A 14,289-nucleotide genomic window follows, 5' to 3' on the forward strand; every position below is an offset into this window, starting at 1 on the left:
TGAGTTTTTCCAGGTAATTCTGTTTTTGTTTTGGATTTCCAGCATCTGCAGTTTTTTTGTTTTTAAGATTCCTCAAGTTTATCAGAATTGCCAGCAGTCGCTTACATATGAACATACAAATTAGGAACAGGAGTTGGCCACTTGGCCTGCTTCGCCATTCAATAAGGTCATGGCTGATCTGACTGCAACCTCAACGCCACATTCCTGCCTAAGTTTGCTTTTATCATTGGGATATGTATTCATATCAAATTAAATAAAATCAGAAGTGAAACCTGTTTAAAGCTAGATATCAGAAATGTGCAGAGTCTGATAGGAACCCCTGGTTTGGATACTGGTGATGGTCCCTTTAAGAGGTGGGCGGGGTTTCTCAGTTGATAAATACAGAGCCTTGAGTCACCTGATTTTAATCTACATTCAAGAGGAAAGAGCACTGGAAGGTGAGATCTTTAGCTTCAGCTATTGATTCAAAGTTTGCTATTTTCACTGAAATGGGTGGAGAAAAATCCTCAATCAGTATAAAGCATGTGAATTTTATTTTAGAATGTAAATAGGTGCATCTGGAACTTTTCATTGTTAAAACAAGTTACATATTTATTCTTTAGTTCTCAATTCCCCTTCTGTCCACTTCAAATCATTAACTTCTTGCAAGTACCAAAAAAGTGTGACTGCATTTCTCCTACTTGTTAAAGCGGGTGTTAGTCATACCCAATACTGAACTGGTACGAATCTAAGGTGGGACACTTGGTAGCAGAGCTACAACTGATTAACTCCCTGATTTTGTTCATTTAGTTTAATTGTTTTACTCCAAAAGAGCCACAACCGATTAACGTGACCCTGAGTACAGGAATGGGTCTACTATTGGATTGTTATCACCAATACCTGTTGGAAATGTAGGTGCTGGAGGGGTTGTAGGTGGAGATAACCAAAAGATGTCACAGACAAAAGGACAAAGAGGTGTTGAAGGTGATGATATCTAAAGGAATGTGCTAATTAAGGGATGAAAGGACAAGCAAGGTACAGATAGACCTAGTGGGGGTGGGGTAAAGGAATCGCAAAAGGCTGAAAGGTAGAGATAAAACAATGGATGGAAATACATTTAAAAATGATGGAAATAGGTGGGAAAAGAAAAATCTATATAAATTATAGGAAAAAATGAAAAGGATGGGGGAAAAATCAGAAAGGGGGTGGGGATGGTGGAGAGAGTTAAGTTAGTTAACTACCTTGTGTTAGGCAGAAGGGAAATGCATATTTGTTTACAAAGCTCCCTTGTTTTTCTGAAATAGTGCAAAGCACTTTAGCAGACAGACAGAACCTTGGTTTATGCTCATCCTTAAATATGGTACCTCTGACTCGGCTTATTCCCTTAATACGGCACAGAAGGGTCACTATAGATTGGGTACACAATTCCAGGACTGTGGTTTCGTCCAACAATCTCCTGACTCAAATTGAGACTTGCTAGTACTGAGCAAAGCTCAGTCAACTCTGAATAGCGCTCACAAACGTAAAGGCCGTGTGACACTGTTGACGTCCAGAGCCATAATGTTGACGAGGCCAGGAGGGAGAAAACCGGTGCTTCCTCCCTAACAGCACGGTGGCTGTATCTACACCACATGGACTTCAGCGGCTCAAGAAGGTGGCTCATGACCACCACCTCAAGGGCAACTAGGGATGGGCAATAAATGCTGGCCCAGCCAGTGAAGCTCACATCCCATGAACGAATTTAAAAAAAAAAAGTGGAAAATGCTTTTCATTCGATGAATTTTTTTGAACTGCAATGACAGTTATGTAAGCAAATTATCTTGTTATTGTAATGTTTTATAGGTGTGTAGAGGGAACAGTGAACGAGAGGTAACTTGGGGAAAAGCTTTCTCATGCAACGAGTGGTTAGGATTTAGAATACCTGATATGGTGGTGGATACAGATTTATTGTGGCCTTCAACTCTCCTTAGACAGCACCTTCCAAACCCGCTACCATCTAGATTGAAGGAGAAGGGCAGCAGACACTTGGGAACACCAACACCTGGAAGTTCCCCTCTAAGCCACTCACCATCCTGACTTGGAAATATGTCGCCGTTCCTTCACTGTCGCTGGGTCAAAATCCTGGAACTCACTCCCTAACAGCACTGTGGGTGTGTCTACAGCAGCGGTTCAAGAAGGCAGCTCATCACCACCTTCTCAAGGGCAGTTAGGGATAGGCAATAAATGCTGGCCCAGCCAGCGAAGCCCACATCCCATGAACGAATGGGAGAAACGAATTGCAGTGATATGGGGAAGGAATGTACATAAATAGGAGCAGGAGGATGCCATTCAGCCCTTCAAGCCTGCTCCTCCATTCAGAGAGCATGGCTGATCGTCTACGTCAACTCTGTTTTCCTGCGCTATCCCCGTATCCCCTGATGTTTTTAACATATAGAAATCTATCAACCTCAGTCTTGAACACAGTCAATGACCAAGCCCCAAAGCCTCCTGGGGCAGAGAATTCCAAAACCACCCTCTGAGTGAAGAAATTCCTCCTCATCTCAGTCCTAAATGGCCTGCTCCTTATTCTGAGCCTTGTCCCAGGTTCTAGATGCCCCCAGTCAGGGCAAGCATCCTTCCTGCATCTACCCTGTTGAGCCCTGTAAGAATATCGTATTGAGGTCGCCCCCTCATCCTACTAAACTCCAGAGAATAAAGGCCCAGAATGGGGGTGGGGTGTGTGTGTGTGTGTGTGTGTGTGTGTGTGTGTGCAGGGGTGGTGGAGTTGGAATGAACTGGATTGCTCTTTGAAAGTACAAATGCCGACTCGCTGGGCTTAATGGCCTCCTCCTGGGAAGTCCTGCTCTATGGTTCTATCTCCTGAACTGTTGGGAACTGCTGATGATGTAAGTTAGGCCCTGATGTTCAGTTGGAAATTGCTGCTTGTACCACATTCAATAAAATTTTAATGTTGATCACAGTCGACCACATGGTATAATTGGAAGATTTGACTCGATGGTGACATAACGCTCTTGAAGGTCATGTGGAAAACTGATTTAAGCAGAATCTTTAAGGGTATGAAAAGTCCTCCCTGCGTTATGATTGTGTCTGGATCTGTGAGGGTCACTTCTGGACCTGGTAAAACAACAGGAACCAGAGTGATTGAATGGAATGGCCACAAATAGGTGCCAACTTGCTCTTTTATAGCAGTTTGAATGTGGAAAAATGTCCCAAGATTCTTCACAGGACCTTTTAAGATCCTGAGGGGTCTTGACGGGGTGGATGTGGTGAGGGTGTTTCCTCTTGGGGGAGGGGGGCGCGGGGTGGAATCTGGAACTAGGGGTCATTGTTTAAAAATAAAGGGTCCATTATTTAAGACAGAGATGAGGAAAAATTTTTTCAGTGAGCGTCGTGAGTCTTTGGAACTCTCTTCCTCAAAAGGCGATGGAAGCAGAGTCTTTGAATATTTTTTAAGGCAGAGCTAGATAGATTCTTGGCAAGCCAGGGGATGAAAGGTTATCAGGGGTCAGCAGGAATGTGGGGTTGAGGTTACGTTCAGATCAACCATGATCTTATTGAATGGTGGAGCAGGCTCGAGGGGCCGAGCGGCCTACTCCTGCTCCTAATTTGTACATCGTGCGTTTGTATTAATAGACAAAACGCAGAACAAGCCAGAGAAAGAGATATCAGGACAGGTGACTAAAAGCCTGGTGAAAAAGGTAGGTTTTAAAGCAGGCCTTAAAGGAGGTGGAGATGTTTAGGGAGGAAATGCTAAAATTTATGATCTAGATAGCTGTGCCACGGCTTTGTTGTGGGGTGAAAGGAGTCATGGCCGCTACACAAGAGGTCAAAGCTGAATGCTGAGATCGCAGATTTGTAGGGCTGGAGGTCATTACAATGATAAGGTAAAATGCTGGTGCTCCATGAGCTGATGTGTGATGATGGGCAAGTGGAACTTGGTTCTGGCTAGTTTTAATGAAAATTAGAGTTTTAATCAGAGAAAACAGCTAAGAACTGCATCCCAGCTAAAAAGGAAGAAAAGGCATGAAGGCAGATAATAGTACTGTTAGTGTAACAAGAAGTCACACTGTTACATACTATATTTATAATTCAATCTCAATTGTCTCCATCTCTGTCTATCACCCTATATCTGTATCAGTCTGCCTGTGGCACCAGTGGTTCAGTGATAGCGTTCATGTCTCTGACTCCGAAGGTTGAGGGTTCGAGTTTCACTCCAGAGACTTGAGCACAAGTCAGTGTTGACCCTCCAGTGCATGTGCTGCCAGAGTTACCATCTTTTTGGAAGAGAGGTTAAGCCGAGGCTCTGTGTGCAAATTGGCTGCAGTGTTTTCTTGTAGTTTGACGGTGAATGCACTTTGAAAAGTACTCCTTTGCTGGGATGTCCCTTGGGACATCCTGAGATTCTGAAAAGCACTATTTATTACAAAGCCAGGGATAACATTTATCCTTCAGTCAATATCACTGAAGACAGACGATCTGGACATGATCTGTTCGCTGTTCACATGCTGACTGCGTTGTTTCCTACATTAAGTAGAGACCAGACTCTTTTTTAAAAAAACGTATTTCATTTGCTGTAAAGCACTTTGGAATATCCTGAGGATGTGACAAGTGCTGTATAATTGCAAGGCATTCTTTCTTTTTCTATATGTATATGTTTGGTACAAACTATTGTTATGCTATCTAAAATTGAGTTTCTGGAAGTTGAACTCTATGAAAATAGGTCAAACAATCATGCCAGTCAGATACACATGCCTGCAAAAGGATGTGGGAAGCAGTTGTGATGACGCCAAAGAGATTGTAACAAGGACGTGGCTGACTGATATGTGCAGGGACCTTGAGAATGGTTTGGGGAAAAAAAAAACAAGATGACACCAGTCGTCTGAATTTATAACCTGGGAACAATAAATAAGCCAGTGGGACTGATCGTTATCGAGTAGCTTTACAAAAACTCCAAGGAGGGGAGTGTGAAATGGCTGTTGTTAGACCAGATAAGCCAGTGGTGAGCCTGAAGGCAATGTACTCCACAGGACAATGACATTCTGTCCCACAGGGACGTTATTGTATATGAGCATTGGTCCATGCCATGTAACGTTAAGTGAATGCAGGTAAAGTTAGCCAGCACCTAATTGTGTCACTGATAAACTATTGAAGATTAATCAAATAAATAAAAGCGAAAAACTGCGGATGTTGGAAATCCAAAGCAAAAACAAAAATACCTGGAAAAGCTCAACAGGTCTGGCAGCATCTGCAGAGAGGAGCACAGTTAACGTTTTGTGTCCTCATGACTCTTCAACAGAACTAAGTAGAAATAGAAAAGAGGTGAAATATAAGCTGGTGTAAGGGGTGGTGGTTGGGTTGGTGGGGGGGGGGGTGTTGGTGGCGTTGGGGCAAGTCGAGCTGGATAGAGGGTCAGTGATAGGTGGAGATAACCAAAAGATGTCACAGACAAAAGGACAAAGAGGTGTTGAAGGTGGTGAGATTATCTAAAGAAATGTGCTAATTAAGGGTAGAAAGCAGAATGAGCAAGGTACAGATAGACCTAGTGGTGGTGGGGTGGGGGGAAGGGTTCGAAATAGGCTAAAAGGTAGAGATAAAACAATGGATGGAAATACACCTAAAAATAATGGAAATAGGTGGGAAAAGAAAAATCTATATAAATTATTGGAAAAAACAAAAAGGAGGGGGAAAATCGGAAAGGGGTTGGGGATGGAGGAGAGAGTTCATGATCTAAAATTATTGAACTCAATATTCAGTAAGTGCCTAGTCAGAAGATGAGGTGCTGTTCCTCCAGTTTGCGTTGAGCTTCATTAGAACAATGCAGCAAGCCAAGGACAGACGTGGGCATGAGAGCAGGGTGGAGTGTTGAAATGGCAAGCGACAGGGAGGTCTGGGTAATGCTTGCGGACAGACTGAAGGTGTTCTGCAAAGCGGTCACCCAGTCTGCGTTTGGTCTCTCCAATGTAGAGGAAACCGCATTGGGAGCAATGCATGCAGTAGACTAAATAGAGGGAAGTGCAAGTGAAATGCTGCTTCACTTGAAAGGAGTGTTTGGGCCCTTGGACAGTGAGGAGAGAGGAAATAAAGGAGCAGGTGTTGCATCTTCTGCGGTTGCATGGGAAGGTGCCGTGGGACTGGGTTGAGGAGTAGGGGGTGATGGAGGAGTGGACCAGGGTGTCCCAGAGGGAACGATCCCTACGGAATGCTGACAGGGAGGGTGAAGGGAAGATGTGTTTGGTGGTGGCATCATGCTGGAGTTGGTGGAAATGGCGGAGGATGATCCTTTGAATGCGGAGGCTGGTGAGGTGATAAGTGAGGACAAGGGGGACCCTATCATGTTTCTGGGAGGGAGAGGAAAATGTGAGGGCGGATGCGCGGGAGATGGGCCGGACATGGTTGAGGGCCCTGTCAATGATCGTGGGTGGAAAACCTCGGTTAAGGAAGAAGGAGGACATGTCAGAGGAACTGTTTTTGAAGGTAGCATCATCAGAACAGATGCGACGGAGGCGAAGGAACTGAGAGAATGGGATGGAGTCCTTACAGGAAGTGGGGTGTGAGGAGCTGTAGTCGAGGTAGCTGTGGGAGAGAGGTCAAGGAAGGGAAGGGAAGTGTCAGAGATGGACCATGTGAGAATGATGGAGGGGTGGAAATTGGAAACAAAATTAATAAATTTTTACAGGTCCAGACGAGAGTATGAAGCAGCACCGAAGTAATCATCGATGTACCGGAGAAAGAGTTGTGGGAGGGAGCCGGAGTAGGACTGGAACAAGGAATGTTCCACATACCCCATAAAGAGACAGGCATAGCTGGGGTCCATGCGGGTACCCATAGCCACACCTTTTATTTAGAGGAAGTGAGAGGAGTTTAAGGAGAAATTGTTCAGTGTGAGAACAAGTTCAGCCAGACGGAGGAGAGTAGTGGTGAATGGGGGTTGTTTGGACCTCTGTTCGAGGATGAAGTGGAGAGCCCTCAGACCATCCTGGTGGGGGATGGAGGTGTAGAGGGATTGGACGTCCATGGTGAAGTGGAGGCTGTTGGGGCCAGGGAACTGGAAATTGTTGATATGATGTAGGGTGTCAGAGGAATCATGGATGTAGGTGGGAAGGGACTGGACAAGGGGAGAGAGAATGGAGTCAAGATAACAAGAAATGAGTTCCGTGGGGCAGGAACAGGCTGACACGATCAGTCTGCCGGGACAGTCCTGCTTGTGGATTTTGGGTAGGAGGTAGAAGCGAGCCGTCTGAGTTCGGGAGACTATCAGGTTGGAAGCTGTGGAAGGAAGATCTCCAGAGGAGATGAGGTCAGTAACAGTCCTGGAAACAATGGCTTGATGTTCAGTGGTGGGGTGATGGTCCAGGGAGAGATAGGAGGAAGTGTCTGCGAGTTGACGCTCAGCCTCTGCGAGGTAGAGGTCAGTGCGCAAGACAACAACAGCACCACCCTTGTCAGCGGGTTTGATGACAATGTTAGGGTTGGACCTGAGAGAACGGAGTGCAGCAAATTCAGAGAGACACAGGTTAGAGTGGGTGAGAGGAGCAGAGAAATTGAGACGACTAATGTCACACTGACAGTTCTCAATGAAAAGATCAAGAGAAGGTAAGAATCCAGAGGGAGGGGTCCAGGTGGAGGGAGAAAATTGGAGGTGGGTAAAAGGATCCGTTGAATGGGGAGAGAATTCCTGCCCAAAGAAGTGAGCATGGAGACTAAGGTGGTGGAAGAAGAGTTCAGCATCGTGCCAAGCCCGAAATTCATTGAGATGAGGGCGTAAGGGTATGAAACTAAGTTCTTAGCACTGAAGGTTCAGCGTTGGAGAGGGGAAGGTCAGGGGGTATGGTGGATACACGGCCGGGGCTGGGATTGGAAGACGGGATGGGAACAGCGGGACGGGCAGGGGTGGAGGGTCCTGGATGGGTGTTGGTGTCGATAAGTTGTTGGAGCTTATGTTCCTTTGCATCTGAAAGAGAGAGACAAAGTTTCTTGTTGAGGCATCGGATGAGACGAAGTCTTGTTGAGGCGTTGGTACTCCAGCATGATGCCACCACCAAACACATCTGCCCTTCACCCCCCCCCACCCCCCCCAGGTGGCATCCCGCAGGGATCGTTCCCTCCGGGACACCCTGATCCATTCCTCCATCGCCCCCTACACCTCAACCCCCTCCCACGGCACCTTCCCATGCAACCGCATAAGGTGCAACACCTGCCCCTTTACTTCCCCTCTCCTCACCGTCCAAGGACCCAAACGCTCCTTTCAAGTGAAGCAGCATTTCACTTGTACTTCCCTCAACTTAGTCTACTGCATTCGCTGCTCCCAATGCGGTTTCCTCTATATTGGAGAGACCAAACGTAAACTGGGCGACCGCTTTGCAGAACACCTTCGGTCTGTCCGCAAGAATGACCCAGACCTCCCTGTCGCTTGCCATTTCAACACTGCACCCTGCTCTCATGCCCACATGTCTGTCCTTGGCTTGCTGCATTGTTCCAGTGAAGTCCAACGCAAACTGGAGGAACAACACCTCATCTTCCGACTAGGCACTTTACAGCCTTCTGGACTGAATACTGAATTCAACAACTTTAGGTCTTGAGCTCCCTCCCCCATCCCCACCCCCTTTCTGTTTCCCCCTTCCTTTTTTTTTCCCAATAAATTATATAGATTTTTCTTTTCCCACCTATTTCCATTATTTTTAAATATTTTAAAATCTTTTATGCTCTCCCCACCCCCACTAGAGCTATACCTTGAGTGCCCTACCATCCATTCTTAATTAGCACGTTCGTTTAGATAATTTCACCAACTTTAACACCTATGTGTTCTTTTGTTCTATTGTCGTTGACATCTTTTGATGATCTGCTTCTATCACTGCTTGTTTGTCCCTACAACCACACCAACCCCCTCCACTTCTCTCTCCGAACCCCCCCCTCCCCCCACACACACACCTTAAACCAGCTTATATTTCAACTCTTTCTTGGACTCGAACTCAAGTTCTGTCGAAGAGTCATGAGGACTCGAAATGTCAACTCTTTTCTTCTCCGCCGATGCTGCCAGACCTGCTGAGTTTTTCCAGGTAATTCTGTTTTTGTGTTGAGCAAAATGTGATAATGGCCGGACCTGTTACTGTGCCGTGAATACTATGTAAATGGCTGAAATTTCTGAAGAGTTTCGCTGGATAAAACCACAGTTTGAGGAGGAGTTCCAAACCTCTAATGGCAAGGTAGTTTACATTGCATTCATGTTCAGATTGAATAAGATCCAAAACAGTTTCAGTTTCACACCAATGCGAAACTTGTGTAATGTAAATGAATTATTAATTGGAGAAATGAAGCTCAAGTGAGATGCCTTCAGGGCAGATTTACTCATAACTCTACAGGGTTCTTGCAAAGTGAAACCATTGACTCTACAGTTGGAGTTGAATGCAGTCAAACCAGTTAAAAATGCTTAAATGTGGCACAATATAAAAGCAAAATACAGACGCTGGAAATCTGAAGTAAAAACTGCAAGTGCTGAGGAAGAGTCATATTTGACATGAAAGGTTAACCGTTTCTCTCACCACAGATGCTACCAAACCTGAGTCTTTCCAGCACTTATGCTGTATTTAAGGTAAAAACAGTCTGCTTCAAAAAGCACCCCACCCCCCCACAGCTCTTTCATTTCAGGTGTGAAGTTGTTCCTTAGAGACGCAAATAAGACTAATGTTAAATTCACCTGGAGTGTTTGTGAAAATGCTTCATTGACAATGGCTTCAATCAACCTCACAAGTGGCTCTGCTTAAGCTTTTGTGTCAGCCGAGACAAGGATTAGCATCAGTGAAATATTTGTATTTATTGTATTTACAAGATTTCTGAAGCTTTTGGAGGGTTGACTCAGCTAGTAGTTTATAATGGGTATTCGGCGTCACAAAACTGTTAACCTGTGAAGGTAGCGCTGTCAACTTTAATCTCGTTTACAGTGACCTCGTGTTTGGTTAAAGGAACCTCTTTTATATTTGAGAACCCAGGTGAAGAGGAAATTGCCTCAATACTGGGCACCGCTAAGGTCGAAGAAAGTGACTGAGAATGAGGTAAAGATCAAAAGTGGGGATTGGTGGGGCTCTGGAATATTAAAGCGAAAATGCTGGAAATATTCAGCAGTCACATTGACATCACCGCACAGAACCAGGCCATTTAGCCCAGCTGCTGGTCTTTTTGCTCCACATGAACCACCTCCTCCACCTAAGCCCACCATTAACTGCTAAGACAAGACAAAACAAAAAGCGAAATAACTGCGGATGCTGGAAATCTGAAACGAAATCAGAAAATGCTGGAAAAACTCAGGTCTAACAGCATCTGTGGAGAGAAAGACAGAGCTATTATATAGATTGTTTGCTTGTGCTGGTTAGATGGAAGGGAGAGAGATGATGGCATAGTGGTAATGTCACTGGGCTAGCTAGTAATCCAGAGATCCAGGTTAATGCTCTGGGGACACTGGCCGCTGGTGGAATTTAAATTTGCTCTGAAGCAGGGTCATATGGACTCGAAACATTAACTCTGTTTCTCTCTCCACAGATGCTGTTAGACCCGCTGAGTTTTTCCAGCATTTTCTGTTTTTGTTGCATAATTGAATGACCAGAGGAAGAAAAATATTACTGTTTCCAAATTAAATTTTTTTCTTAGCACCCACCAACTCCGTGAAAGCCTCAAAAGAGAGCAAACCACATCTGGGGTTGTATCTCCATTTCCCAACAGAGCCCCACAAACATATCACCGCGAGACCCTTTCTTCTATGCTTGTTTTCCGGTTCAAAAGAACGACACCGAGTCTGACAGAGGCTTGGGAACGTGCTAACAGAGGAGGAATAGTTGATTATTGTTTTTGTTAAGTACATGTGAGAAGATCCCTCCAGTTGCTGTAACAAAAACAGAAATACCTGGAAAAACTCAGCAGGTCTGGCAGCATCGGTGGAGAAGTGCACAGTTGATGTTTCAATCCCTCATGATCTGTCGAAGGGTCATGAGGACTCGAAACGTCAATTTTGCTCTTCTCCGCCGATGCTGCTAGACCTGCTGAGTTTTTCCAGGTATTTCTTTTTATGTTTTGGATTTCCAGCATCCACAGTTTTTTGTTTTTACCTCCCAGTTGCTGTGTTGGATGTGAGGTGTCTCCTTTTTGTCAATCTATTATATAGATTGTTTGCTTGTACAGGTTAGAGTAAAAGGAGAGAGATGATGGCATAGTGGTAATGTCACTGGGCTAGTAATCCAGAAATCCAGGTTAATGCTCTGGGGACACTGGCAGTTGGTGGAATTTAAATTCCATTAATAAATTTGAAGTACAAAGTTGACCTCAGTAATGGTGACCATGACGGCTGTCATCGATTTGTCTTAAAAACTCATCTGGTTCTCTAATGCCCTTTGGGGGAGGAAATCTGTCTTCCTTACCTGGTCTGGCCTACCTGTGACTCCAGGCCCACAGCAATGTGGTTGACTCTTAACTGCCCCCTGAAATGGCCCAGCAAACCACTCAGTTGAAGGGCCGTTTGGGATGGGCAACAAATGCTGGTCTTAAGAGCGACACCCACATCCCATGATGGAAGCTAAAGAAAGGAAACTGAGCTGAGTCCGTACGCTGAGGTATTCGCTTGTGCTGTGGATTGCTGCACAAGACCTGAATGTTGCCTGGTTTATTCCATGTTGCACATTTGAAAGACTTGCATTTCTATAGCAGCTTTCTATAGAACATCCCAAATCACATTACAGCCAACGAAGTACTTTTGAAGTGTAGTAATTGTTGTAATGTCAGAAACATAGCCAATTAGCGCACAGCAAGCTCCCACTGACAGCAGTGTGATAATGGCGAGGTGTGTTTTTCATGACGTTAATTGAGTGATAAATATTGGCCAAAGTAGTTTCAAAACTCTACCTTCAGACAATTGACTGTGCTGTCCCAAATTTGTCCTTTTTCTCAATCACAGGAGCACAGACTCATTGCGATGCAGGAGGAGGCCATTCGGCCCATTGCATCTGCACCATATTTGTGGAATTGCATTCCATAACAGTTCAATTTGGACATTACAGAAAGTGCACTCGAGCTCAAGGTCCTTTTCATACCACGTGTGGCACTCTGAGCTGTTGTTTTTCCACGTTTGTTGCTGTTTCCATGAGTGCTCTGGCAAAAGGCAGATTCTTGGCTCATTGTCTGCTGGCTTCATCCTGAGCTGTTTTCTTGGCTTTTTCTTTTCAGTGGTGGTTTGCCATTTCCTTCCATTCCAAGTGAAGTTTACAGCACCAAAACAGGCCATTTCGCCCAAGCGACCTGATGCTAGTGCTAAGGCTCCACAGGAGCCTCCTCCCACTCTCCTTCATCTCGCCCTATCAGCATAATTCTCTCCTCCTTTTCTCCCTTATGTGTTTAAATGCATTGGCACAAACTGGCCTCAATAACTCCAAGCGGTAGCAAGTTCCACGTTCTCACCACTCTCTGGGTTATTATTACTTTTGAAAATCCCGGACTTGGATTCCGCGTAGGAGCCTTTGTATATGGAATGCGATACGATGTGCCATGTTTAAAAAAAAAATCAATGTATGGGATGGAAAGGTACGGAGCACGCTGCATATCACAAGGTATTGTCTCAATTTTGAAAACCCCATGAAGCTGGAGACGCTGAGGCAGACTTGATTGCTAGCATTCCTGAAAGGTCTGATTTAAAAAAAAAATTGTGCAAGTGAGTAAAACTGTTCTGGAGATGTAAACAGCTTGATATTAGGTAGAGGGGGAAATCAAGAGAATAGTACTCAATAAGGAGATAAAAACAAAAAAACTGCGGATGCTGGAAATCCAAAACAAAAACAGAATTACCTGGAAAAACTCAGCAGGTCTGGCAGCATCGGCGGAGAAGAAAAGAGTTGACGTTTCGAGTCCTCATGACCCTTAAGGGTCATGAGGACTCGAAACGTCAACTCTTTTCTTCTCCGCCGATGCTGCCAGACCTGCTGAGAAGGGTCATGAGGACTCGAAACGTCAACTCTTTTCTTCTCCGCCGATGCTGCCAGACCTGCTGAGTTTTTCCAGATAATTCTGTTTTTGTTCTCAATAAGGAGATGTTGTAAACTGGTTCAGACGCAGTTCAGGTTTTTTGAGGCAAGTGAGTGGAAGGTGTTTTAAATAGTTATTCTGAAACTGCTAAACAGTATGACTGTTTCCTATTCTCTTGGTTCCTGAGTGTTATCGAAACTAAACGCGACTAGGTTGACGGATGTTGATCATCAGCCTGATTTATTTTAAACTACGATTAGTTTGAATGAAGGTGAGTTAAATGAGGCTGTCTGGATAATAGATGCAGGGACTGAAATAGACCAGCATGGAAAGGGATCTTCACACTATTGCTGATTAGAGGGTGGTTCACCACTCACTCTGCTTCTGTTGTGTGTGTATAACATTCATGTATATGTTTGTTAATGTTGATTTGCCAAAGGTGGAGTGTTAAGCAGGAAATGCACAACGATATCGGGGAGAGTGACAGTTTCAGGTTTTATCAGAACTGTAAAAAGCTGGAGATGGAAGAGATTTTAAACAGAGGCAGTGCAGATGGTTAGGAAAGAACAGAAAAGGGAAGGGTCTGTATGGGAAAACAAAAAGTTTAAATGAGAAAAGGGATGATGGTGTAAGGCAAAAGTCAGATTTCTAGCATCAACACTTTTATTTTTGTATTGGTTTCAAATCACTAAATAAATTGCTGCTTTGCAGTTGTGTGTTAGGGAATGTTTAAACAAATGGTCTTCAAATGAGTAGACAGACAGAATAATATATGTCCTTGTGGTTAAGAGTGGATGCTGTTTGGAAACCGCAGGGTAATTGCTTTGATTGAACTAACGTAGTGGGGCACACAAGTTAATCAATCAAGATAAAGCTAACATTGGAATGTGGAATGAGTGTATTGGAGAAACGGGATGAGACAGCTTGGCACCAGGATTAACACAGCGTTAGGTTGGGGCTAAGAGGACATGGGGTGGGGTGATTTGAAACTCAGGAAAGGAGGGATATTTGGCCAAAACTTCTGTGTAATAGCTGAATGTGAAAACAAAACTGGGAGAGCAATTGCTAAAGCGTGTTGGCTACCAAGCAGTAAGTAAAGGTGCTCGTGGGCGTTGGTATGACAACGGGACAATTTTCAATTTCTCATGCTTGTTTTTAAATCCCTCCATTTCTCTGTCGCCTCTTCCAGCCCCATGACCTCAGATTTCTGCATCCCTCTAATTCTGGCTTAACGCAGGCCCTCAGCTTTCACCGCTTCACGTCAGCAACCGTGCCTTCTGCGGCCTAAACTCTGGAATTCCCCCTCTGCCT

The 14,289-nt window shown here is 44.7% G+C and overlaps 1 protein-coding gene across 6 annotated transcripts in view; it reads left to right on the top strand.

Moving 5' to 3' along the window:
• The first annotated feature begins 410 nt into the window (after window positions 1-410).
• The window catches only part of LOC121282233, a 67,804-nt gene continuing 53,925 nt past the window's right edge, over window positions 411-14,289 (top strand). For 4 of the 6 annotated variants that reach the window (XM_041195838.1, XM_041195842.1, XM_041195841.1 and 1 more), the window contains exon 1: window positions 13,218-13,249. The gene's annotated coding sequence lies outside the window, so the exon portion shown is untranslated. Of the gene's footprint in view, window positions 438-9,528; window positions 9,569-13,217; window positions 13,250-14,289 lie in introns of those variants that run through there. The other 2 variants (XM_041195840.1, XM_041195839.1) reach the window with 2 other exon arrangements.

The sequence above is a fragment of the Carcharodon carcharias genome, chromosome 9 (assembly GCF_017639515.1).
Source record: "Carcharodon carcharias isolate sCarCar2 chromosome 9, sCarCar2.pri, whole genome shotgun sequence".
In the NCBI taxonomy this organism is placed as follows: domain Eukaryota; kingdom Metazoa; phylum Chordata; class Chondrichthyes; order Lamniformes; family Lamnidae; genus Carcharodon; species Carcharodon carcharias.